This window comes from Chelon labrosus (assembly GCF_963514085.1).
Source record: "Chelon labrosus genome assembly, chromosome: 7".
NCBI lineage: Eukaryota > Metazoa > Chordata > Actinopteri > Mugiliformes > Mugilidae > Chelon > Chelon labrosus.
In genome coordinates this window covers 24,982,109-25,006,360 of record NC_140343.1, presented here as the reverse complement: position 1 = coordinate 25,006,360, position 24,252 = coordinate 24,982,109, and positions in this window count along the sequence as shown.

Here is a 24,252-nt window from a genome sequence, read left to right as displayed (position 1 = left end):
CCGGAGTAATGGAACAAAGCAGGAGGAACATTGAGCAGAGCAAATTCTCAGTGAGGTAACCAACTGCTCATTTTTAATTATGCCTTGCTGTTTTTATACTCATACTGTCTCTCAGAGTTCTATGACCTATAGGATAAAACACATTTACTGTCACCACCAGTAACTACAAGTATCGCCAAATAGTCTGAAATCTCCAAGATTGTCACTTTCAATCCACTGTCACTAAATATGATGATAGCTACATACATGGAGTTTGTCTTCATTGAGATCAGTCCCCATTGTATTCAGTAGAGTTGAGTTAAAACACACAGATTAAGATGTGGCCAGTCAATTTAATGTTCACACCATTGTTTTTATAGCTGGAGGTGGAAATGGCTCAATGTATGGGCTTTCTCTGGAGCATATACCCAGAAAACATAACTAATTGTGCAACCTGTAGCCACAGAACAAGGTCAGCAAACTTATTGTACGAGTCTGAACTTGGTTCTCCAAAACCCTTGGGTCTGGGGTTTCATTTATAATTGTTAATCAAATGAACGTGTGCACACCATCAGGAAAGATTTTACAATATGACAAAGTCCAGATAACTCTAAATAAAAAAACAATTATAAATGAGAGCCTTGGCCAGTATGGACCCAGCCAACACTGAACTGTAAGTAATAATACACAAAATACTGTTGTTCATATCTTCTCACAAAAAGGGGACACCAGAGGACCAGTGCTTGGAGACAGAGTCTATCATCTGGAGGACCTGCTAATAAAGTGAGGAACCAAACTTCACAAACTTCACTATAAGTAATTATACTTACACCGGTCAGTCACAACTAACAGGTGAAGTGAATAACAATGACTATCTTGTGACAAATGCTGGGAAACTTTTGGACCTGGTATTTGTGTGTATATTACTTAGACATGTACCACCTACCTAGACCAAACCAGGCATCCCCACCCCATGGTAATGACACTCCTTTATGGCAGCAGCCATCCCCAGCAGGATGCAGCCTGACACAGACACACACACAAAAATGGTTTAGGAACAACTAAAAAAACATGAAAAACAGAACAAGGTGTTGACCTGGCCTCCAAATTCACTCCCAAACTGATCAAGTATCTGTGGGATGATCCACAAAGGCCCTCCCCTCAACCCATAGGACCCAAAGGCCCCCACTAACAACATTGTGTTCCCAGGCACCACAGGACACCCTCAGAAGGCCCATGTCCATTCTCTGATGAGTCACAACTGTTTTGGAGGCACAAGGGAGACCTACACAATATTAGGAAGGTGGTCATAATGTTATGACTGATCGATGTATGTGAGTGCTGTCAGGATCAATTTTAAAACTGCCTTTGGAAGACAAAGTCATAATGCATGGTATCAACAGATGTGTTCCACAATGTGTTCTGTTAATGGGATAAAGATGACGTCCGAATGTTTGCTAAAGTGCTGTATGATGGCAAGGTCTCCTCTAAATGGGACACCTCACTCGGAGCTGGTAAAACCATGGCCTGGAGCTAGAGAGCATGGCAAGGCACAACCACAAGGCAACAACCACTGACCGAATATTTTACTACAACTATACTGTTTACAATTATTGAGACCATGGATGTGTATAACTATAGTTCAGTTCAGCGTCAGTCTGTACAAATCCTTTTGCCACGTGCTTGCAAGTTTTCTTGTGGCCATGACATATTTAAAGAGCCATAAAGAACATGTAGTTAAGGGCAATAGCATGGCTAAAACCATCACACAACCTGTGTAGACAGCCAGATTGATTATCCTCTTCAACCTGAGTTGTCCCAGAAACCCTGGATCGCACAACATCTCTCATTAAAACACAACTTGTGTTCACCATTTTGAGAAGGTCACCAAGCTTGTTCGGCCATTTTGAAAAGGTCAGTTCACATTTCTGAATATGCAAACAAAACAAGTGCAGCGGAAAAAACGCCTGAGTAATGGTTCAGATTTTCAATTCAAGTAAAATATCAACATTCTCAATGAAAGCAGCAGAAACATTTGAAATGTGACTGTAGCATATTTCCCTTGTGCGATCACTACATCACATGAAAGCAGATATGCTCACCTTTTAGCTACTACATACTAAGCAAAGCAGAATATCGGCAAAACAGCAACAGTAACTTAGCATTATACAGTCACTCAGACTGAACTTGATCTAGATATCTTTCCTTTTAAAAAAATTATTTACTACACGCTAATTTATTCATTAACAAGGCTAAAAATTATAACTTTGAGCTCCATGGATAAGAACATCTTGGGACACAAGTCTGTCTGTGTACCACCACCAGACAGTGTGAGATCCAAAAGTCGTCTGCAACTTCTGCCTCATAAAAAATTGAGGCTTCCAACTTCTTTGGAGGAACAAAAAGATTAAAGAATACAAAAATTATTGCCTCAATTGTCACCATTACCATCCGTGGCTTATACCTCAAGATTACCATAGATCACAACGTTGTTTTCCTCTCCTTTTATAAGAGAGTTCACAGTCAGGTGACAACAGCAAACCAGAAGAGACAAATAGACAATGACATGCAACAAATATTCATAGACAGATTTGACACAAGAATGTTGCCCTGAGTGCTCTGGTGCCTTACACTCAGCCAGGGTACTCACATTCAGTCTCAGCTTTAAATAAATAATTTTGAATTGTCTGAATTAACAGATGGGCTGGTTTAAAGCAATCAATTATGATAATTTCTCTGCTCAGATGTTCCCAGACATTGCACATAACTGACTGATATAATAGTTGAAACGATACAAATCTGATCTAAGTAGTAATAAATTGGATTTATTGTTTAACCCAGATAAGAGCAAGCCAGTCACAGATCATAATGTAGACTTTTCTGAAACCTTGGAATGGAAACGACAAGCTGTGCCACAGGTTCCGGGTCATCTCTCGGTTTATTCAGGAGTTTAATTGTTCTGTGCCTATTCTCTTGATTGGAGCTGTTGAAATAGTGTGATTCTAGATGAAAATATTTTTCCAGCACACCTCTGTCTGACTGCAATTACTAGTGCTATTGTTGGGAAGTCCATCACCGCACAAACACACCTTTTATAGTTCCCTGCAAATTGACTTTGGAGGTAGAGACATTAAATCCAACAAAAGGTGTACATAATCAAAGTTGGAAATGGCAAAAAGTCAATTTCTGCCTTTGTATGTTTTAGCGGCAGATTGGGTCAGACAAAGCAAACAAACCCAGTGCATTTGGCCCAGACAGTGTTTGAATCACTATTTGGTTTGTATTAGTATGGATGTGCCATGGCAAAATATTGGACGTTATTAGATGTAAAGGTGGGCCTATATATATTTAAGTATTAGTCTTATAGATTTTAGTAATGGGCACATTATAATAGTACTGTGGAGAACACAGACACTTACAGCAATCAGGCATAACATTATGTCCATTAGTGTGCAGGTCTCCCTTGTTCCTCCAAAACATCATTAAAATCACAGAATGAACATGGGCCTTCTGAGGGTGTCCTGTGGTGTCTGGCAACAGAATATTGTTAGTGGGGGTCTTTGGGTCCTATGGGTTGAGGGGAGGGGCCTCTGTGGATCATCCCACAGATACTTGATCAGTTTGAGATCTAGTGAATTTGGAGGCCAGGTCAACACTTTGTGCTGTTCTTCATGTTTTTTGTTGCCATCAAGGAGTGTCATTGCTATGGGGTGGGGGTGTCTGGTCTGGTCTAGGTGGGTGCTACATGTAACATCCACATGAATGCCAGGTCCAAAAGTTTCCCAGCAGAGCATTGTATTGTCACATGTTTATAATAACATGTTGAAATTGCAGTGCTATCTGCAATTTCCCACACAAAAAAGCTTTTGTCTTGTCATCGGAAGCAAATGCACGGGACATAGGGTGCATTGTGCACTGTTACTCCTTAATTGAGTTGTTCAGTGTGGGAAAGACAGACAGCCGTCATTTGCATCTTAACTGACTTCACCCTTTTTCATCGATCACCAAACTTGTGATTATAGAACAATTAGCACTATTAGTCTGTATCACTACTTTAAGTTGTATGAGTTTGGCACTGTGGAGTTCGGAGGATTAATGTGTGAGGGTGCATGGAAACAATAAGAACTTTTCAAATGGTGCTGGGATGCAAATAAAGGAAGCTAAAAAGCAAGCCATCTGCTCTGTTTGTTTGTTTTAGATAACACTTATGCTACAGCAGAACGCTGAATGAGCTACATGCAGCAAATCCATATATAATGAATAATCAAAGAAACATTTCCCCGCATACATCAGCGCTGAACAAACCTCTTTTCCCTCTACAGGCAACACTTCCTTTCGCATGAGAAACAGCATGTCATGTGCGAATAATGTTAGCAGAGGAAGAAGAAGACGCACCCAAAATAAGGTGTCGGCGAAACAAAAGCCACATTTTCACAGGGTAAAATTCTCATAGATACATTCCAAAGAGACATTATGATAACTTGCAAAACAGTTAAAAAGGGAGACACACATAGTTTGGATTTGGGCGAGCAGCTGAGCCTCGCTGGTTCTGACCAAGTATGACAAAATGAATGCTGTATATAAAGAGAAGAAATGACAGCACCAGTAGTGTGTTTATCTTCTCCTCTCCATGACACAGTCCTCTGGGGGTGATCATGAAAATGATGAGGCAGAGACATTAAACACATTAAACCACTTTCATGTGACAGTAATCCAAGTCCGGATTTACACTGAATTATGCTCTTTTACCTTAGAGGAAGGAGGAAATAAATAATATAATACTCTGGAAATAATTCATCTGTTTGGAGCCAGAATAATCAGACATGGAGTTGAACTGATGCGGCTGTTCTTACTGTTACAGGCCCAGAACAAACACTAGATGAAAGAGAAGGAAGAAGGATGTGTACTTTGTACCTGAGAAGATAGATTTGTGGTTTTGGGACATCATGTTTGTATTGTAATGCTATATTATATGTTTATAGTGCTAGGTTGAAGACAACTCAATACTCTGGAAAAATAAACCAGGTGCAGGACTCAGGTGTTCAGGCAAAAAAAAAACAAAAAACAAAACAGGGGTTTAATGAACAAAAGTTATCAAAAGCTGGTGTGGAGATCAAAAAGAAACAAAGGTGTCTCTTGACATATAGCCTATATAATGTTGTATAGACAAGGTACAAGGAGTCAGACCAACTAAGAGCATGGCATATGGAACCTGATATAGAACATAAACTAAACAAACAAGGATAAAATAATCATAATACTGTAATTCTAGTAATGATGCCGCGTAATACAGTTATTTCAAACTAAATCAAATTTTCAAACTAAAAATGAACGAGCTAATAACGCTTTAACGCAAATTCCTTTTTTCACACGACTGTAGTTCGGGAAATCAGGAAGAGATCAAAGCAGCAACAATTGCTGTGGAAAGCAAGCAGATTCTGAAGTGCAGTCGTAATAATCGTTTTGCCTTGAAGAGGTCAGTAATACACCATGGAGTATTGAAACTAATGAAAATCCCTAAAAGAAGCAGAAGAAGAAGAGAGCACGGAGAAACGGATAAAGACACAGGTCTTTTGAACGGCAAGTTCAGCTTCTAAGTCCTGCCAGATGGTTCAGTTGAAGTAAATCACGTGATCACTTTAGATGAGAATTTGTGTGAGGTGTATGTCTGCTTATGTGCATGACTGCATATACTTGGGAGAGAATGGTATGAGAAAAGAAAAGGAGATTCACTGTTGACTTACTGTCTACAGCAAACAGCATTTCTTTTGGTTTTTCCTAAAGAATGATGAACACTGTTTATGTCCTACTTGGTCTCCAACAGGATTTGACTTGATCTGCTCTTGTCTTGACCCCTACTGGACCTGACAGTTTCATTTCAGCTGAGTTGGTCCTTCTATACCAGGAACTACACTGCTGTGACGTGCTGCCTCTCTCTTCATCCTGAATAACCGCGCTGCCACTAATGGAACGTGTTGTAAACAAGTGATTTTAATGAAATCTCTTATCAGTGGAGCTCACTCGCCACTGGGGACACCCAGCATCTATTGCAGCAATTAATTCTGCAAATGAGTTATGAGGAAGTTATGCAAGGCAGTATTGCCCATTACAGCCGGGATGATTGCATTATACCAGGGATTTAATTGAGATGCCAGAGACACAGAGGAGAAGATACTGAGGCTTCACACTAGAGGCCAAGGCTCGCAAAGCGGCATTCGTGCATAAGTTTTAGGATCACAGTGCACAGCTGAAGGATATAGCAGATATACAAAAACAGAATATGACAGCAATATTGGAAATCTACAATAAGCAATGTGACAGTCATCCTTTAAGGTGGCAGTATAATCCTTCCAGATTCACAGGGTTTTGTTATCCATTTGTCTGCGCTGCCACAGTTGTATCTCAGTGTTGTCCATGTTAAGCTAAGTAGCTTGGCTAAGTAGACAACATGGCATCTATCACAAGTGAATGGTATAATATTTATATATTGTCATGGCAAAGTTTTCATATTCCAACCCAAGGTTTAAATGCAAATTGCATGCACATGTGCAACATGTTCAGTATGTGGCAGAGCAACTGAACACAATAAATGATGGCTCTGCAATGTTTAAGGACCAAAACAGATACTGAACTGTGAAGAAAAAAGATGAATTCATTGTTTAAAGGCGAGAGTAAAGAAAGGCAAACTGAAGCAAATAAAACATACCTCAGGAAACTGTAAGCAAGACATCCAACTTAATTAGATCAGGATATTATTTTAAATTTAAACTCTAGCGTCAGCACGGGTGGTGTTGCGGTTAGCACTGAGGCCTCACAGCAAGAAGGTTGTTGGCGCGAACCCACTGTACAGAGTTTGCATGTTCTTCCTGTGCCTGGGTGGGTTTTCCTCTTGCCAAATGACAGCTGGGATAGACTTATTTGCTTTTATCACTTTTAAAATTCTTAATTTTTACTTTCTGTTATATTTTTTTTCTTTTCTGTTCTTTTTTTAATTTACTTTTATGGTGGTTTCTATTTTAATTAAGTTGCTTATGTAGCTTGCTTTTATCTGTTTTAGTTTTATATTGTAGTATTTTGTGACAAGGAACTGGTTGAAGAGGACTCAAACACACGACTCAGGAAACAGGTGGTCGATTGAAAGTTTTTACTTTAAAAAGCACACAAAGAAAAAGTCAAAAAAAAATACACACAAAGCACACTAGAAAGAGATTGGGACATTACTGACATGAAGTACAAAGACGAGCTGGAAAAGTGCGAAGGAAACACAGAGACTAAATACAAGAGGAACAATGAGGCACAGGGGAGACACATCAGGGCGGGGCTAACAATCAATCTAGCTTAAATGACAGAGAGTTAGTGAACAGGTAATGCCCAAAGCACAGAAGCAGTTAAAAATGACCAGATGCCACAGAGCTGGATGTTGTCATGTTTTCTGTTCGATTTCCTCTTTTATTTTGTTGAGTTCTGGTTTTCCTGGTTGTCCGTCATGTCTTTCATTTTGTCATGGTTTTGTCATGTTCTGTCACGTTTTCAGTCATGGTTTTAGTTTTTCATTATGTCCTTCGTCATGTCTTTCATCATGTCTTGTTTTCTGTTATGTCCTCCGTTCTTGGTTTTTTGTCATGTCCTCTGTTCTTGGTCTTCCGTCATGGTTTACTTTTTCGTCATGTCTTCCGTCATGGTTTAGTTTCCTGTGTTTCTGTTTATTGTATTTTGTTAAGTTCTGGTTTTCCATGTTGTCCCGTCATGGTTTAGTTTTCAGTCTTGTCTTTCGTCATGTCTTTTCATTGTCACGGTTTAAGTTTCTTGGGTTTCTGTTTATTGCATTTTATGTTTTCATAGTCATGGTTTAGTGTTTAGGTTTTCTGTTTCCTGTTTTATTTTGTCAAGTTCTTGGTTTTCATAGTCATGGTTTAGTGTTTAGTTTTTTCTGTTCTGTTTCCTGTTTTATTTTGCTAAGTTCTTGACTTCCTGTTTTGTTACTTCATGTTTTCTTTTGATTAGATCATTGATTTCACCATGTGTTAATTCTTGATTTGCTTCACCTGTGTCTCGTCACCCCTGCTCCTCGTGTGTATTTATAGCCCTGCCTTCCCCTTTGTCCCTGTCGCGTCATACTACTTGTTACTGCATGTTTCCCTCGTTTCATGTCATTGTTCATGTTCCATGCCATAGTTTCATGCTACGTCATAGATATGTTAGTGTATTAGAGTTTTGCTTTTTGGATTTCCTGCCCTGTCAGCAGCGTCTTTAGTTTTTGTAAGTTTTGTTTTTTATTAATTAAAACCCCCTTTTGCCTACTCCTGCCTCTCAAGTTCTGCATCTGGGTCCGTAACACCCCATCCCCCGCTACCCTTTGTGACAGATGTAACACATTTTTGTACAAGTCATTTAATTGTGTTGGACATGATTTAGGAAGTCCAGTAAATATGTATGTTTTCATTATTACTTTCCTTAACTGTGTTCAGTTTGTATTGTAAGCTGTGTGACTTCAGTTTGCCCATTTGTCTGTGTCTGTGGTTGCATTTAAATCTGAGGAAGACCTGAGCACACTCATCTTGCTTTTAATTATGCAACCTCCATGATAGCTTTTTGGACCTGTTCAAGAACTGATTTCCTTGGAAATTCAGCTGGTGGCCGCATCTATTAAGGCCACTTCAAGTCATTAATATAGATAACTAGAAGAAAAAAAAATCCCTGTGATTACAATGCACATTACAACTGAGACAAACACTATGACTTCAACACTGCTAGTCGTCTTCATGTCACCACCGTCATCATCATGGTGAAAGGGGCTATCTGTCCCACTAATCTTTCTGTGTCTCTCAGCCAAGCCATTAGCTCCTACTGGAGACAAAAACGTTTTAGGGAATTGTCATGCCGCGGCTCCAGGGCCTATTCACTTTCAGTTCTCTTTAGTGGGTGAGATATGAAAAAGTCAAAACACCTAGAGAGTTAGAGCTAAAAAAGCTGGAGGCAGAAGACAGTTAGAGAAAAGGAGATGAAAAAGTTGGAGGCAGCTATTAGGACGTGCTGGTTGGAACTGCAACCTCGTTCAGTTTCTTATTCAACTGATGCACAGGCATCATCCCGTAATACCGTCTTCATTTGATGAGAGTAAAAATATTTCTCTGCTTCCTGTTTTCCATGCGTCTAAGGTTGAGTCTAATTTTGGTGCATTTCAGCATATTTCCATTGAGTCAGAGCAAATGCACACATGTCTGAGGAGCAATGCTTAAGTGTGAGCTGGTAAAGCTCAAGGTGTTTTTTTTTTTTTAAGTTAGCCTGGTTTATGAAAATGGTGCTTTGTTGTAGCATATGAATTTCAAAGTACGAAAAAAGCGCCCAGCTGGACTTGCACTGACTTTGGCAGAGAGAAATGTTTGGGTTGTTTTGTTTTTTTGACATGTGTTGTCACATGGGGCGGCTGTGGCTCAGTAGGTAGAGCGGGTTGTCCACGAACCAGAGGGTTAGCGGTTCGATCCCCGGAATGTGCCACATGCCGAAGTGTCCTTGAGCAAGACACTGAACCCCCAGTTGCTCCCAGTGCGTGGCACTGGTGTGTGAATGTGTGAGTGCTTGTGTGAGCGAACGGGTAGATCTCTGACTGTAAAGCGCTTTGAGTACCAATAGGTAGAAAAGCGCTATATAAAAGCAAGACCATTTACCATTTACCATTTGTCCTGCTCGTAAATCTACCTAGCCCTAACCTGTAGCCTCTCTGTCTAAATTTATGAGTGGAAGAGTTTAAGAACTGTGGTCTATTGCAATTCAGTGCTGCTGCAGTTCTGCTTGTCATGCATGTACTGTTGTTAAAGTTGGAATGTGTTTTGTGCCGACACCTCTTCACCGTATGTGCAGTCCAACTTAATGACTGGTTTATTTCCAGTGGCTGTTCACCCATGTTGTTACTACAAGAAATGACATAGACTGACAGAACTGTATCCTGCTTCCAAGGTTGTTAAGTCTGAACATGATGACCTGGTCCAGCATCGTCCAGACAGGTTTGCGGTTAGCGAGCTCAGTCCCGTACATAAGCCCACGATGCTGATCTGATTGATTCACTGTATACTTGTCCTTTTTTGGAGGATTCAAAACTGTGTGAGAGTGTAGGAGAGTCTGTTACTGCTTTTGATGTGTCACTGCCGCTGACTCACCAGGTGCTCATCAGCAGTCAGGAGAAAAGCTAAGTGTCTTGCCGCATAGTGAGGACACTAACAAGTGGGCTGCTGTGGCTCAGTAAGCTGAGCGGGTTGTCTATAAACCAGAGGGGTTAGCAGTTTGATCCCCGGTACGTGCCGCATGTCGAAGTGTCCCCGTGCAAGACACCGAACACTGAGTTGCTCCCAGTGCTTGCCACTGGTGTGTGAATGTATGGGTAGATGTATCACTGTGACTACCAATATATATATTGGTAGTATATAAACAAACTTAAACCTCATAGTTAGCAGTAGTTGTTGCTTATCTACAGTGCAGAAGGGATATTCACATTAAAATCCCAAAATTTGCAAGTGCACCAACTACTCAGAACAATATTCATCACAACACGGACGACAGATCCCAACTGAAGTATAGTTGAAAAGACATGTTTTGTCACAGGTTCAGTCAACACAGACAATATGGACATCATTTTGGCACACATATAACCTCCAGTTCTGGGATCTGGCCATCAATAATGATGCGTTGGAGTGCAGTGGCACTAAGACACTGAAATTTTAATTGTTACAACCTACCTATGTGAAAAGAAAATCAGCAACAAGGCGTTAACTTCTGTCACTGGTGAGTTCAGTTTTGTATGTTTGTATGCCTCACCTCTCACCTTCTCTCCCAAAGAAACTGATCTAAACTAAATTTCGATTAAATGAAGATGAACCAGAGAAATTTGCAGTAGAAGCAGATAAAGTAGAAGCGGATCTCCTATCCGCTTCTACTTTATCAAGTTATACAATTATTGGTGTACGAATCCTGCAGACTGTGCACCACAAGCATAGACTGTACAGTATATAAATATGGACAATGCGTCCCTACTTCCTTGGACTGGCCTAACTGATGCTATCACTTGCATTTTCATTTAACTAATACTGCACTCTGCTCTACCTTCACCAGCTATAAGGAAATGTTGGATTATATACTTTACTTTTTTTTTTTCTCCAACTCTTGCGGTTCTAAAGGACTGCTTCCCAGGTTGTTTGGCATGGCAACTTGTAGTCATCATGATGTCACATCCTGTTTCTATAGTGTCAAATAATGAACTAAAACAAAACTTATTAGAAAAAACACTTGAGTATGCATCAGTGTTATATTAACCACCTAAAATGACGGAAACATTCTGGAAAATAAATGATTTGACGTATACTTTCATGTTTTAGTTTGGCCCAAGTCCCATCTACTAACATGGAGGGGGTGGAGCTTATGGCTTATACTGCAACCAGCCACCAGGAGGAGCTCCAGAAAAAGGTATATTCTGACTGTTAACATTCATTCATTCATTCATTTTCTGTACCCGCTTATTCCTGTTACGGGTCGCGGGGGTCTGCTGGAGTCTATCCCAGCTGTCATCGGGCGAGAAGCGGGGTACACCCTGGACAGGTCTCCAGTCCATCGCAGGGCCACACACAGAGACAGACAACCATTCACACTCACATTCACACCTACGGCCAATTTAGAATCACCAATTAACCTAATGAGCTTGTCTTTGGATGGTGGAACCCACGCAGACACAGGGAGAACATGCAAACTCCACACAGAAAGGCCCAGTCGGCCCATAGATTCGAACCCGAGACCTTCTCACTGTGAGGCATCAGTGCTAACCACCTCACCACTGTGCCGCCCACTCTTAACATGTTAACAAAATTAATACAACAATAAATATTAAAGAGAACTTAATATAGTTTAGATGACATGAGAATTAATATAACTAGGCAGTGAAAAAAACTAGGTTTTCACTAATTGTGTTGCTTTATCAAGTAGTCTAATTACCTAATATGGTTTAAAATGTGTTTTCTACTTTATCTCTCTTCATCTGAAAAAGCTTTGTAATGCTTATTACTTCTATTAAACTGTCTTTTTATACAACAACTTTGCTTTCTTGAGTGTGGTTTACTTCTGAAACTGGCAGTTACCTTGTCCTGCACAGGACTTAACCTTTTGGGGAAGTCTGACACCTCACCTAGCTGTAGTTGTCTTGTCTGCTTCACCTCAGTGGCACTGTCAAAAATTTGTGGAACAACTGCAAGTGTAGGTTTCTCTTGTTTGTATTTGTGCTGTCGGTTCTCCTTTTCTTTTGCCCCCGCCGCAGGAAAGACACAGCAGTATGGTGAAACCAAGTTTTAATATTTATTGACAACAGACAGCATTGTTACTGGTAGACCTGCAAAGGGGTTGGTCTCACCTTTGTTGGGTTGCTCACACCTAACTCCTACTTGTACACTGTGGCAATGCTGACAGTAAATCTACAGTACAGTTGACAAAGTAAGTCATCTCCTGCAGGATGCAGCCTGACAGAGACACACACACACAAAAACCGTTTGGGAACAACAAAAAAAACATGAAAAACAGCGCAAGGTGTTGACCTGGCCTCCAAATTCACTAGACCCCGAACTGATCAAGTATCTCTGGGATGCACTGGAACAAGCCTGATCCACAGAGGCCCCTCCCCTCAACCCATAGGGCCCAAAGGCCCCCACTAAAAAGATTCTGTTTCCAGACACCACAGGACACTCTCAGAAGGCCCATGTCCATTCTCTGATGAGCCACAACCATTTTTTGAGGCACAAGAAAGACCTACACAGTATCAGGAAGGTGGTATATTGTATATATTGTGTCAAGATAATCAGCATTCTCATATGGTCATTTCTTGAGTGCAGTGTGTGGGTGAACCGGATGATATTGTCATTACCACAAAATCTTTACTCACACATTTTATTTAAGTTCCCATGGCAGTAAATGGGATGTAATTATCAGTGTCAGTCAAACACTTGACTGAAAGATCTCAACTAAATTTTTTTTACATCGACCTGTAAATGTTGTACTTCGTGTATCTCTATCTCTGTAAGCAAGAGTAGAGGTGATGTCTGTAATTTGTGTGTACTGTTTACTGCTGTAAAGATGTTTTTATTGACATGCAAAGTGCAATGTACAGGGAAAAAATAATTTCTCCCCTAGGACAAATAAGTTTTACTAACTAATTACAAACATTATTTCACAGACAACTAGACTGCAATAATGCATTATAATGCAAACTTTTCCTTGTGCAATCTAGAAACAGTGAATAATAGAAAATGGCTTATAATAAAAAGAATAGTGTATAATGGTTATGCATGGCTATGCTATCATATTGGTTTATGGAAGTCAATGTGAGTGTAACTTTGAATCAGACAAAGTCCAATGCAAATTCCTTCACAATCCTGTTCTCAACAGCATTCATAGCAATGTGGTGCACTGAAACCTGTCCCATTGGCTAAACACAGTCTAAATGCACTACCACTTACATTCATAATACAGCACCAACCTTTCATGTGTCAGAAAGTCCATGTTTTCTTGAAGAGACTCTGGCAATATAGGAGAACCACAGAGGCAGTTCCACTGTTAGAGGCGCTCTCTTGATTCCATCAGAGCAGACTACTAAAGCATCTGTGGTGGTCACTTACGCAGTCTGACTACACAACATGTGGCATCTGTCATCCAACACCCATCAGCAGACAAAAGTGCTGCTGATGGGTACACATTCTCTTAGTCCTGTCTCATTTGATAATGAACAACAGGACAATGTCATTGTCTCTTTGGTTTAAAACACAAGCATGCACACAAAGTATGAGAGGCTTACATTTCCAAAAACATGGTGAGTTTTGTGTCATGCTGTCTGTGCTCTTGGTTTGGAGAGCCTTAGCACAAGAATGAAAAACAACCCTGTTATTCTCCATTTTTCCATCTCCAGCTACACTGTTTCTTTATTTATAGTAGTGTAGTGCCTGTTAAAATGTGTATGTTCAGAACGGGCTGCTTGTAGCTTTCTCAAGAAACACTCATCCACAAAAAGATTGAATTAGCTGAAGTCAGTGAGCTTCAGGCTGAAGAGGCCTGTTAACGCCATAACTGAAATGCCCCCTTGGTGTCACTCCACTCAGGACATCATCGAACTCCTTAATTCATGTTTTAGTTGAATTTTATTTAATTTTATGTATATAGTGTCAATACAATAGAACCCAGAGTCCGAAGAGATATGAGCCTGAACAGAATCCAAACTAGGAACTGGTTCCACAGGAGAGGGGCCTGATACCTGAAGGCTCGAACTTACATTTAGATTTTTGAAAATCTAGGAACTATGAGTTAGTCTGCACTAGAGAGTGAACCGGGGGTGATATAGCACTATGAGGTCTATTAGACAGGATGAAGCTACGCCTTTAAGAGTCCTAATATGTAAAGAGGAGGATTTTTAATTATACTGTGTTCTGGGTTTTACAGAGAACCCGAGACGGGCGGCTAAAATTGGAGTAATATGATCTCTCTTGCTAATTCCCATCAGTGTTTTTGCTGCAGCATTTTGAATCAATTGGAGGATTTTTAAAGAGCTATTTGAACAGCCAGACAGTAATGAACTACAGTAATCCAGCCTGAAAGAGAAAATACATGAACTAGTTTCTCAGCATTACTAAATGTTAAGTTTCCAGAAAAAAAAATGGACCCAAATGCAGACACTAACTCAAACCCGAGCAATTGAGCTGTTTAATGATGGAAAAAAAGACAGTAGGTAGAAAAAACTTGAAGACGGTGGATTCTCAAGACAGCAGATAACAGGTGGTTGCAGTGCAGTGGTTTGGAGAGAGAGAGCTGGACTGAATGCAGAGGTCGATTAAAGCTCACCCAAGAAAACTGTGGATGAAGAAAAGATGAGGACAAAATGGAGCAGACAAGAATTAGAAAAAAGTATAACAGATCTCAAAGACACTGGCACATAGTCATCACTGAACGAGGCAGAACAGACTGGCAAAGCAGGACTCAGAGACCAGGTCATCTGCTTTATGAGCGAATTAAAAGACAAAGGTTCTTCACAGTAGTACATGAGGCCAATGTAATGTCATCCAGAAAAACGGAGGTGTTTTCTTGGAAAAGACATAGAGCAACCTCCCGTTCAATAGTTTTTCTTGTTCAATACCACTGTGTTCAGCAAAGCATACAGACTGAAAAACATTGAACACAAAGCAAGTGCCCGCAGAAAATGAAGAGAAACAAGCACAATAGCAGTACAACAGACACACAATATCAGACTCAGTAACTGTATGCAAAGGTAAATCCACAGCATGTTCTCTGCAAAATACAAAGTAATCTCTGCATGGTGTATTGAGGCCTCTCCTCCAACACATATTCATTATATTCCACTTGACAATAGTGTTATGGTTGAGCGAAAAGAAGCGTATCACCAGTGGCAGTGTGGAAATATTTTTTCTTAAAGAAACATCCTTATTTACTCACATGATCCTTACATAATGTAAAATCAAACCTTTGACTTGACCATTATCTGTAGCTCACAGGGTGCAAGCATATGTTTATATTATCATGCTGATGCTGGCAAACAGAAAGTAAAGCTGGGGCTGATTTGAACATCATTGGTTTTGAAATAAAATGTCAAATAAAAATGTGAAATGGTGTTGGTGGCATTGTGAAAAGTCAATAAAATAGAAAAAGAAAAAAATATATACCGTATTTTCCGGACTATAAGGCGCACCTGAATATAAGACGCACCAGCTAAATTTTGGGGAAACTACAGATTGTGCCATATATAAGCCGCACCCGACTATAAACCGCTGGTGTTTTAATGTTTAACTACCGTAAGGGTTTCTTCTACCACGGAGGGGATTGTCGGGACAGAAACGCAAAGCGTCCCATTTATTTACATTTGACAAACATAAATCTTTCGATCAATCAAACAAAAAATCAATCGATCAAACTTTCACATCTTTGACATTACAAACAGCATTCGTGCAGTGCACAAATAATACAACGGTGCGCTCCTAGCACTTCCTGCAGTCATAGTACCGTAGTAGTGCAGTATAACAAAAAACAAAGCTTACAACGCTTGACGAGGCAATAACGTTAAATGGCTAAATTTAATTTGTTTTTAAAAGTGCTTGCCTGTAACACGGCAGCAAAAGTGCAGTAACCCGGCTGCTCAACAAAATAACCAGCATCTTTTTCGAAAACAGCCAACACAGCAGTAAAGGTGCAGTAACACGGCCGTTTACTGTATCAAAACAACCAGCCTACTTCCAGAAAAGTCAGCCAGATCGATCGCCTTTAACTTAAAAGCAGCTCTCGTACTGCATTTGGACTCACTTGGTTTGTTTTGCTCTCGTTACCTGCGCGAACTGTCTGTCTCGCTCTTGCGCTTCCATGATAGCCGCAGGGTCCAAAGCAAGTGACAAAAGTAGCGGCTTATAGTCCGGAATTTACGGTACATACTGTATATCTTTGTATCTTTGTGGAGTAGGTTACATACTGCAGCTGGATAATGAGTCAAAACTAAATTTGAAAGAACTGCTTGGAGACCAATCATTTTGACAGTAAAACACTTAAGTCCCTAACTTTGATAAACACCAGTCTGAACTAAACTACATGCATAATCACAGCCTGTATAACATTTGCGATTAGACATGCAACAGTCATTCTGTTGTCTTTCTTGCCCTGAGTTCTGACTCCTGGCCTACTTGTACTTTCTCTTGTCAAATCTCATTATTCAATCCTGAAGAGAAAGTGCTGAGTTACATTACTTCATTCTTTACTGTAAAAGTAAAACCATGCTATGTAAGATGTAAATTGGATTTTAAATGTAAGTTGAATCCAGATGGAGCTTAAACTACTTTATATACAGTATGCCAGTTTAGTCATTTAGTCATGCCAGTGATTTCATATGGGTGGGGAACTTCTAAAGGATCACCAAAATAAATCTCACAGGGAAGACAGAAGAAAACATAAAGTTCTGATGCACGAATCACATTATAGTATTGGAATGTCTGGTTGGTTTGGTGTACTGTATTATGCTTTGGATCACATCATGTTGTTACAGTATTGTTTCCGATCATGCAGTGTATCTTGTCCCTTTCCCTCCAGTTTCAAAGAAATGCTGCCAAAGGACCCAGCTGCAGTAATTAAATGCATCAGTTAAACCTCCGCAGTCTAAAATGCTCAGCCTGCTAAAGTAGCAGTTGGTGCTAGAAGCAAAGCATGTTTACTAAGATGTGTCCTTGTCTGTACTTGTGTTCTTGTGGAATTGTAAACTGCCATTACACTCTCTCCAATTTAACATTCCAGGTACACGTCTGACCAAGTGCAGTCCAAATGATCAAATGTGTCTTGCCCTGTCCATTTTATTGGGGACACATCTTGAGGGTAAGTTATGTGGACTTGGGACAGGCGGAATTTCACGGGCGTCATCAAGTACGCTGCTGTTTTCGAACCGCCGGCAAGTGGCAGAGAGGACAGCTTTTGAATCGTGGAAGTACGCACATTATTTTCAATTCGCCAGCGAAAAGGACAAGAACAACATAACGGTAAAATGCACACTCTGCGTTGGTGAAAAGCTTCTGTCGACCGCAAAAAATTCCACTTCCAATTTAAAAAAAACATCTTGTATCCAAGCACCACTCGATCACCCTGGCATTGTTATCCTGCAGAGTTAATTTGGTTGGATGAATGACGTTATTCATTGTCAGGACTTCTTGGTGCATTTAAAGGAGGCTGTGTGTCGCTGAGTTGCAGCATGTGCGAGGCGCTGCAAACGGCTTTTAATTTTTGGTAGAGTACTCTAACGCGTTACTTTTATTCATAGGTAACGCTGTAACGTAACAGATTACTTTTAATTGATGGTAACGTTGTAACCTAATTAACTACTTTCCAAAGTAACTATACCCAACACTGATTACCAGACTATCCTCCCATCCTGCAGAGTCCATACTTCAGAGTCAGTTTGTCAAGTCCACACTACCAAGTAAGCGAGACCAATGTCTGTGTACTTGGCAGTGATAACTGCTCAAAGAATCTATTTAAATTATTGCAAACAACTGGGAGAGTATGTACAGCATTTGGTGTATTATGATTTATACGTTGAGTGCAGCATTAAAAGGCAAATTCACATTTTCCCATAATGTAAATGTGTTCTTTCTTTCCTTTTATTTGTGTGAATTATGATCCAACTGGCACAAGTTTCTGTATTTATCATATCATGTCACATAGATAGCCTGGATGCTGTTTTAACCATTCATTCATTCATTCATTCATTCATCTTCTGTACCGCCAGTCTATCGCAGGGCCAACATAGAGAGACAGACATCCATTCACACTCACATTCACCTACGGCCAATTTAGAATCACCAATTAATCTAATGAGCATGTCTCTGGATGGTGGGAGGAAGCCAGAGTACCCGGAGAGAACCCACGCAGACACAGGGAGAACATGCAAACTCCACACAGAAAGGCCCAGTCGGCCCATGGTTTCGAACCCGGGACCTTCTCACTGCGAGGCATCAGTGCTAACCACCGCCTGTTTTAACCAGATCCTATAAAAAGTATAGAACCATTCTGAACCTTTGCAGTGAAGATCCACTGGCTGTAATAGTAAGGCTATCCATGTTAATGTCCCAGTACATTTTTAGAAACCGGTCATTGCTGGGTTTTCATAATGTATGTAGAGCTATAGAGATCTGTGCAAGTCATTTACTTGGTATGTGAGAGGAGACTGCACTGGGGCTCCACCGAGTTACTCTGTGCCCTACACTTACACTGATACTTGCTTCCAGTACATCTCAAAGAAGTGTTCTCATCATCCGCCGCTTCTCCTCCGCCTCCTCTGTGCAACTCTATTCATCTGGTAGTAATAAAGCCCCCAGAGAGCTCTGCACTGAGATAAATGTAGGAAAGAAGAGAGGCTTTTTTAAGGTCTGAGGTGTCATCCTGTTTATTTCCCTTGTGAAAATACCGGCACCCTCACAAACTAACTGTATAATAAACACGTGCGTGCAACAGAAACCATATTTCATTCAAGCTCCGTCGCTGTTTCTGCTGCATATGGCTTGTGGTAAGCGCAGAGAACTCGTGCTCATTGATTTTGTGTGATAATAAGGCTCATCGATTTAGACAGAACATAAATGGAACTGAGGATTGCCCTGATACCTGATTTAAATTTATTGATACACTGCTACAGTGTCCAGTTATTATAAAAGGAATCCATCCATCCAGTTTCTGCTGCTAAACCAGGTCTCGGTTGTAGTGGAGGGATGCTCACTGAACGAAGTTGGCTCAGACATCCCTCTCCTCAACTACCCTGCTGCTTATGGGATAAATAGAGTATCATATCATATTTCCCATGACATTGGGAAAATGTAGTATGAAAGCTACACATATAGGTTTTTAATAATTGAACCTGTAGGTTAGCTGGGACCTTATGTATGGAGTTTGCGTGTTCTTCCTGTGCATGCTTGGGTTTTCTCCGGGTGCTTCCTGGCGACCTATCCAGGATGTTCTCTTGGCTAATCCCAGCTGGAACAGGCTCCAGCCCCTATGGCACTCTACAGGATAGGTAGTTATATATAATGCTGTAGATGGATGGACAGAAATGGATTTGAGTTGTAGCAAATACAGTACATAGTACTCGATTACATAACATTCCTGTATTGTCTTAATGTCATAACTGTACTGCAGCCCCCTTCATCTGCCGATCTCCCCACTACACACCACTACACTCACTTGACTGGCCATCAGAGTTATAAGTGTGACTCAGCAACATTTTTACAAAAAGATCCCTCAACACAGACGGTCCACAACTGAGAGGATGCCCAAACTAAGCCCTGATAACAGAGACCTTATTATGTCAGAGTTTTGCTCTCCTTCACATGGTTTTATCACTCCGTCCAGATACAGTGTGTGTGGTGGAGGATAAGCAGCCGTTTCTAAAAGTGGGTTTCACATGTCAGCCTAAAATTGTGGCTGACGATTCAAGTTTTGAAGCACTTGCATTTAGCATTAAATATGCTATCTTGACATAGCTGCCTCCCATCCCCCCAGAGGAAATACAGTCATTTTTTATTCTGAATTCTTAGACTTTCTCACATCAAGTTGCTGACTTGTTACTTATTACTTTGGTTGGTGATTTAAGTATTCACCTGCACCAACTCAGCCATCACTAAGTCCCTCAATCATTGGACTAAAATATAGCCTTGGGTCCATGTAGAGCTTCTACATGGTCTTAGTATAAATAACTAGTCAAGTTACTGAGCCAGTTATTCAAGATCTCTCTATTATGTTTGACACAAATCCTCTCTGAAACTTCTGATCAAAAACATCTGAATATTTGAAGTGTTCCTCTTTTTAAATTTTTTTTTTTTTTTTACCATTTATCTATTATACAGTATCTGACACTGAATAATGGATACTTGTATATAATTTTAATTTTGTCAGTGTTCCACCACACTAGATATGTTGCCCCTGTAAAAGCCAGACTACAAAGTAATAGGGGTCTGACACCATGATTTGAATATCCTTGAAATAAAGAAACAAAAATAGAGAAAGGAGCATCGGTGGAAAAACACTAGACTCCAGGTGCACCATTAGGAAGATGAGGATGTTGTTGACATCATGCAATGGGCTTGTAAAGATTGCCAGAGCAGCATCCTTCTAATTTTATACCAGAACCTTTTGTAATATTAGAAAAATCATCTTTTAAATCATGTCAGCGGTTTTAACTCACCGAGTGGTGTTTGCAGCCTTTTTTACTGATAACACTGAAGCACCACAATTCCCTCTCCCCTTTCCTTCATAGACACCCCAGGCACATAGTCCTCAGCAGTTTTCGTCTCAATCCCTGCTGGCAAACTGGGAGATAGTGTGCTGCATTTGAAAGCTTCAACTAATCAAACTTTTTACAAGAAGTAAAAGATGCTGTTGCCCCCTGTCTGCTCAGTCTAGTCAACCCTTTCCTTTCCACTATCACTCTTAACAATTTCAGACTGCCTATTTGCAACCTAGGATCAGATAGCCTAGCTTTGACCTCTCTCTTTAACCCGTTTTAGAAATTCTCAAATGCGACTCTGTGATCTTACTGAATGCTAAATCTGTATTTAATCATTGTAGTACTAGGCAGCTTCCTAAGCTTCCCAGAGCTGTGAAATATTAGATAGGGACATAAAAGGCCACATACTAGGGAGGAATAATTCATTTTTTAAGTGGAAGAAGAATGTGACAGAACCAGACTCGGGGTGAACAACAAATTTCCTGGCCTACTTGGGTTGAAAGCAGAGGAAATAAGGGTAAATGGATGGTTCAGGGGTCACCTGAACCAGCACTGAATATGAGATATGTCTAAAAGGAGTTTCAGTCTCAGTGGTTTATATTATCGGTATCCATTAATTGTATCGAGGCTTGAATAAATGCATAATTAAGGGCGCAACCACTTTCAGTCACAGGTGGTTGCCGTCATATGTTTCTAGCTGACTGCCTAGGCTTTACACGCCCATCTTAAGCGTAATTTAAAGGTGCTCAACATGCGTAGGGGTTCCCGTCGTCGAAAGCATTTATACCTGCACGCTATTGTGTCCATATTGTTGTTATGTAATTACGCCACTGAAACACTGGGCGGCAACTGGCCAGCTGTGTTGTGTTTCACTCTGCATTCTGAGTGGCTTATGTTGGAGTTGAATTAAATAATTGTGGATTAACAGTTAGGTTATAAAATTCACTGCAGGACAAAACATAGAGAAGACATCTGAGTAGACACTGTGTACGAGCCTGAACAAAGGACAACTTTCTGTGCTCACTCGGCTGTGTGTGAACAAGGAAATGCATTTCGTACCAGTCACAGCCGTTATGGTCCATGTAGCCGCGACGTGTGGTTATACATTTCTGGGGAGGTACAGGTCAGGCTACGGCGTTAGGGTCCGCGCAGAGTGCAGGGCTCTATCAATTGACATAATAAATAAACCGCACATTACAGTCAGACCTTGCTAAGATGGCAACGCCCAGAGGCTGCAAATTGGGCTTCAAAACCAGTCTTCAGTTGGTGACATCATCGAGGGTTCATCCATCTTCATATACAGTGAATGGTAAGTACAGATGCACAGTTTTCTACTTAGGGCAAAGCTCTGCTCTCCTCTGTGATGTAAAATCTTTGATGATACCAGTCAGGTATAACTGCAAAACCATGTATTACAGACACCCAAGGGTCCAGTTTACAAGACTGTGCTCACATGTTGTTGTTTACTTTGTTTAGGTCCAGTTTTGAGAAGGAGTCAAGGTGACACCATGGGCCCTGCCTCTGCTTAGCCCAATTTGACTTTGATGTAGGTCTATTTTCAGCAATAACAATTATATGAAAACTGGTGAAATCATTTTTTTTCTCACTCTTTGTTAAAGTAAGCTTCGGGTTGTCCCGGATGCTTGCAACTTGAACTGACTGATGTCAACTTACAAGCTGCTGAACAGAGCCAGATTGAAGACACATTTGGTAGACAACCAATAAATAGGAGAAATGCAGCTCTCTGACAAATTTGAAGGAATCAATAGAGAGCAACCTCAGGTCACATGCTGGCCAAAAGGTGAAGGCCCTCCATAAACACCCACCAGGCACCCCCTTTTTTATATGATTATTTTGCCATTTATAATGAATTTATCTTAACAAGTTATTAGTTATTAGTCTCTGGCTCAGGGCCCTGTGGTTAGAGAACAAACTACTCTGCCTCCTGAACTGCATCCACCCTAAGAATCGTCATGTCAGAAAAACTCATTTTGATTTCCTCCATCCGTTATCTTCATTTGATTTCTGTCGCAGAGGTAATGGCTGTTAACAGCTGACACAAAGTATATGGTTGATATTCTCTCTCCCAGATCCTGCAAAGCTGAAACTTAATCATAGTGGGGGGAGGAGACGCAGCCAGTGTCAGGCATAATGGAAATGCACTAATGAGATAATTATTTCCTCTTTCTCATCCCGCTCCTTCCCTCTCACCAACACTCATCATCACCAGCTCTGACTAATTATCTCATGTCTCCAAGAGATTACTGATTTATTACTTGTCCCAACTGCACTTTTCTATTAGCTTCTCTGTCTTATCAGACAGGCTTCAGATCTTATTTTGATCCACCGACGGCCATAACCTGATCGAATAGCTTCAATAAATCACTGACATTTATGGTAAACTGTATATCTTTCTAATCATCATGCTTGTCACATGGCACTGAACAGGCCTGTGCCACTTTTGTTGGACTGCTGTGTTTTTTATGCACACCTGCAGAGTAAAACTGAAAGTGTTTCCATTGCTTAAGATGAATGCATGCAGAATGTCTACTCCACTGATACCAAATCTCACTCCAAGTTAAAAATGAAATTAACACTTCACGGGGGGAAATCTCACATGCTGTTCCTGGAATCTGCTGGAGCCACTCTCCCAGGCTGGGGGTGCTCCGATTATGCATCTCCTTGGTATATGCCAACTTGATGGTGCCTTTTGCATTTGGTTTAAAGCTGGCCTCTAGCGTGGCTTTCCACAGACCCACTGAATTTCTGATGACAGCTCTCAGAGTCCTGTTGATGTTGCATAGCTTCAAGCACTCCAGGATCCATGTGTGAGGCACTGAGTCATAGGATTACTTGTAGTCAACTCAGGCGGTGGCTGCGGGTGACTGCTTTCTCTAACAGCTTTGCTCCTCTGGTGTTTGTGGTGGAAATATACATTGGAAAATAAGAAATCCGAACGCTCTGGACTTTCTGTGTGTTTATGTCAGCGTCTGCAGACGGGCTCACGGCGCAGGCAAAGCACCAAGCACTGAGAGTGGCAAGTGAGGAAAGAATACACAGTGTAGACCTGTTTTATACTTCTTATCAACTGGAGGTCACATTGTTCACTCCTTTCAGCCTGTCTGGCTCCCAGACACAGGCCCTGAGAGAACACAAGAATACTACAAAACATATGACATACATACCTCAATAGACTTTCATGTTAAAGCAGCTTCCAATTTCCATTACATGTTCCTCCCTGATCCTTTCTGAGTCCTGCTCATGTATTGAGCCATGCCCTTATTCATTTGCTATGATCCCTGACAGCAGCTTCCACATTGTGCAGAGGCAGGTTATCAGCCAGTGGATGCATTGTACTTCTCCCTTCTGGGGATCCTTCAGGATCAGGACTGCACAGCCTTCAGTTGGCCATTCAGGGTGGTTTCCATCTTTTAGCAGCTCATTCATTTTTTTACTGCCAGCTACTCATGGAGTGCAGTTTGCTTCTTTAGACA